Here is a 4,957-nt window from a genome sequence, read left to right on the forward strand (position 1 = left end):
ATTTAAGGTTGGGCGATACCAAAGCTTATTTAAATGCTAAGAGGATGGTTCAGAGACAGGGAGTAGTTTCAAATAGAGTATACATCGTTTTACAACCCAGACAATTCAATATCAAAAAACTAAGCAACTCAATTTTAAAAATGAGAAGAGGATATGAACAGACATTTTCACAAAGGAGAAATACGCATGGCAACAGGCACATGAAAAGGTGCTCAGCAACACTACACATCAAGAAATACGAATCCAAAAATCCAAAATGAGATATCACCATGCACCAGACTAAATACCTTCATTAAAATTTCTACAAATAGAAAAATTTTCCAGGATATGGAGAAAAAAAGAACACTACTACACTGTTGGGGAGAATGCAAATTGGTGCAGTACTATGGAAAAGACTATGGAGGTTCCTAAAAAAAATTTTAATTAACATAGAACTACTATATGATCCAACAATTCCACTCCTGGTTATATATCTGAAGAAAATGGAAACACTATTTTGAAAAGATACATGCACCCCAATATTCATAACAATATTATTTACAATAGCCAAGACATGGAAGCAACCTATGTGTCCATCAACAGATGAATGGATAAATGACTAGTGGTGTATATATACAATGGAATATAACTCTGCCATGAGAAAAACAATGAAACTTTGCCATTGTTGACAACATGGATGGACTTGGAGAGTCTTATGTTTCAGGAAATACATCAGGCCAAAAAAAAAGAAAAAAAAGACAAAATGTGTAAAATCATTTAAAAAAATGAAACAAAGAAATGAAATAAGAACACAGAAACAGTCTCACAGATATAGAAAACAAAAAAGTGTTTACCATAGGGGAGAGGGAAGGGGGAGAGGGACAAATAAGAAACATGAGATGAAGAGATACTAACTACTATACATACAAATGGGGGAAAAACTTAGTTACATGGGGCTTCCCTGGTGGTACAGTGGTTAAGAATCCACCTGCCAATGCAGGGGACACGGGTTCGAGCCCTGGTCCGGGAAGATCCCACAGGCCGTGGAGCAACTAAGCCCGTGCACCACAACTACTGAGTCTGCATTCTAGAGCCCACGAGCCACAACTACTGAAGCCCGTGTGCCACAACTACTGAAGCCCACACGCCTAGAGCCCGTGCTCCACAACAAGAGAAGCCACCGCAATAAGAAGCCTGTGCACCGCAACAAAGAGTAGCCCCCGCTCTCAGCAACTAGAGAAAACCAGCATGCAGCAGCAAAGATCCAATGCAGCCAAAAATTAAATAAATGAATAAATAAATAAAATTTAAAAATAAACTTAGCTACAAGGATAAATTGTATGACACAAAAAATATAGGCAATATTTCATAATAACTTTAAGTGGAGTATAATGTTTAAAATAATTGAACCACTAGCTGTACACCTGAAACTAATATTGTAAATCATCCAGACTTAAAAAAATAAAACTAGAATAAGGTGTAATTGTTTTAAAGGATAACATAAATTCTGACAAAACAGGAGAGAATAGGAAAAAACACAGATGCAGAAAAAATTACCTAGCTGAGATGAAAAGCAATTTATTTCCTTGTATGAGGGAGAGGGACAAAGTAATAAATGACAGTAAGTAAATATTATTTTAAATCTTGTGATGGAAAGTACCTACATCCAAAATTATGTTTCATTTGTGTAATAGTTTACATATAATCTGACGAATGTGAGAGAAAAGTTGAGTCCATGGATATTGGGGGAAATGCCAAAGGTTTTAAATTATATATATATATATATATTTACTTGAAGTATAGTTGATTTACATTCTAGTAGTTTCAGATGGAATGCTCCTTTAACAATGAGCATGGGAGACAGAATCAAGATGGACATTTACCTAAGAAGCTGCCATTTCCTCCTCTCCTTCCTCCTGCTCTGGGTCATTTTCTCATTAATATCGTGTTGACGAACTACATCAGCATCTTGAAAATGTGCCTCCAGCACCGTCAGCACAGCTCCTTCACCTCTTCCCACAACACCAATAGGCAAAAGGACCTTGATATGTTAAATTCCCAACTTTTTTTTTAAAATTTTATTGGAGTATAGCTGATTTACAACGTTGTGTTAGTTTCAGGTGTACAGCAAAGTGATTCAGTTATACATATACATATATCCACTCTTTTTCAGATTCTTTTCCAAGATAGGCCAGTACAGAGCACTGAGTAGAGTTCCCTGTGCTATACAGTAGGTCCTTATTAGTTATCTATTTTATATATAGTAGTGTGTATATGTCAATCCCCATCTCCCAATGTTATCTCTCCCCCCCTTACCCCCTGGTAACCATAAGTTTATTTTCTACATCTATAACTCTATCCACCAGTCAGAATGGTCATCATCAAAAATTCTACAAACAATAAATGCTGGAGATGGTATGGAGAAAAGGGAACCCTCCTATACTGTTTGTGGGAACATAAAGTGGTACAGCCACTATGGAGAACAGTATGAAGCTTCCTTAAAAAAATTTAAAATAGAGCTACCATATGATCCAGCAATCCCAATCCTGGCCATGTATCCATAGAAAACTGTAATTCAGAAAGATACATGCACCCCAATGTCTCTGTTCTGAGAGATGGTCTTGAGCAAAACCTAAAAGGGCAGAGGATCCATGAATCTTCATGCACAATGTTACTAACAAAGTGTCTGTGTAAATCTCCACAAACGTTTTAACTCACAAACTTGATTCTGTGGAAACTGCCAGTGTCTTTTTTGCCTTCAAAGTGTCTTTCCTCACCTGGTGTCACTCAGGGAAGTACTTTCCCATATAGGAAACAGAAAATGCCCCCCCTTGGGGGTCACAGCATGAGGTCTTCTTGCTGCTGGCAGTCCTGGGGTCCAGGTTGGATCTTTCTTCAGAGTCTAGAACTTTGAACTTTCCACCAGATAAAGAATGTAGTCAAGCATTAATTTGTCAGACATCGACATACTTAGTGAAAATTTCCAGATTATGGAATAAGTATAATACACATAAAGGCAGTATGTTACCTCCTTTGGTTCACAGATGAACAGGTCTTGGAAAGTTACTTTTGGAATGCCACTGCAGATTCTCATGATGAATTTACCCAATGGGCTATCCTGTATATTGTTTGGCCTAGAAAGAAAATTCAATGTCTCCTGGACACACACGGTTTGTACCGGAGAGTTAGGCTGGATTTCGTGAGAACAGAGATGGCAACAGAGGTTAAGTGGTTACTTACTGCAATAGATCATTTGTAGTCCAGGTGGGAGCTTCCACAACGGAATCTAAGATATTAAAGGAAATGCATTCAAGGACACATGGAACATTCTCCAGGATCGTGCATATGCTGGGCCCTAAAACTCATAAAAAGGATAGAAATACAAAAAGTATGCTCTCCAACCACTATGCAGTTAAATTAGGAAATACATTTTGCAAAGCCAAATATCTGGACACACTCCCTTGAGGCTTTTCACGTTGGGAATTCTTAGACATGTTTAATATTGATGAGTTTGACCTCCTGGGATTTAAATATATGCACCATTTTTGAATATAAATGCTGTTTGTTTTATTTGGTAAAAGCATAGAAATTCAGAGTTCAGCATTTTATTTTATTTATTATTTTTTAAAATTTGTGTGGAGCCCTATATCTAGGGCACAGGACAAAAACTCTGGAATTAACTGAGCCCCCATGGCAACTGTTGCCATGGGCTCTCCTGACCTAAACGGGACACCCCTCCCCCACTCCATATTAGGTAAAATATTCACCATGTAGCAACCTTGTAGCATCCTGACCAATCACCTAATGCCAACCTGCCAGCAGGTTCTTTGTCTTGAAGCTATAAAAGTTGGCTACTAGCCCACAAAGGGGGTCGGCTCTCCCAGGTCTATCGGGAAGTCCTCTTGCTGTATTTGCAGCGACCTTCCCGCGCGCGGACCAGAATAATTTGGTAATGTGGCCTTTCCACCACCATTTTCTTTCTCTTTCTTCCTTTCCTTCTTTCCCTCCCCCTTTCTTTTCCTTTCTTCCTTCCTTGTCTATTTTTGGCTGCATCGGGCCTTACTTGAGGCACGCAGGATCTTCTTTGTGGCCCACGCCATCTCTCTAGTTGTGGAGTTTGGGCTTCTCTTCTCTCTAGTTGTGGCACGTAGGCTCCAGGGCACGTGGGCTCTGTAGTTTGTTGCACATGGGCTCCAGTAGAGGCTCACAGAGCTCAGTAGCTGTGGAACGCGGGTTTAGTTGCCCGGAGGCATGTGGGATCTTAGTTCCCTGACCAGGGATCGAACTGCATCCCCTGCATTGCAAGGCAGATTTTTTTTACCACTGGACCCCCAGGGAAGTCCCTGTAATTAACATTTTAATCAAGTCTAATCTCTTAGTATTTCCTGATTCCCCCCCTCGCCATTTTGTCAAAGAAAGTTTGAAAAATGAAATTTTGAAATGACCACTAATGTTCTCTCATGGAGATGCAAAGTCTGCATGAACATAAAAGCAGCATTATGTGTAGCAACCTTTCCTAAACCATAGGTCAAGCACGTTAACAGTGTTTAAGATGATCAATTATTGAAGAAAAGACCAATCCATTCAACCAATATTTTTTAAATAGCCATGCTTCCGCAGGCAGGCGGGAGGGGGTAGTGTATGTGGCCTTGATATTTTCACACCTCTTAACTGGAATTTGGCTTCCCTTTTTCCCCTTTAAAGTTTTTCTGTTTTGCTCGGCATTCATATTCCACCTGCCAAGCTCTCTGGCGGGGACCAGGCATTGGATTCCCGGGATGAAGATTAAGGTCCCCAGACCTACACCCGGGGGCGCCGAGGGGCCAGCGGGCCGAGGGGGCGGGGCCGAGGGGCCGGTAGGGGGCGGGGCCTTGGACGTCCTGCGCGGCCATTGGCGGCGCTGCGTGAGCGCGTTGGGTCTGCGCGGGCGGGCGCAGCCGCGGTGAGTTGTGCGAAGCGCGTCAGGTGCGCTGCCGGC

This window comes from Balaenoptera musculus, chromosome 4 (assembly GCF_009873245.2).
Source record: "Balaenoptera musculus isolate JJ_BM4_2016_0621 chromosome 4, mBalMus1.pri.v3, whole genome shotgun sequence".
Lineage (NCBI taxonomy): Eukaryota > Metazoa > Chordata > Mammalia > Artiodactyla > Balaenopteridae > Balaenoptera > Balaenoptera musculus.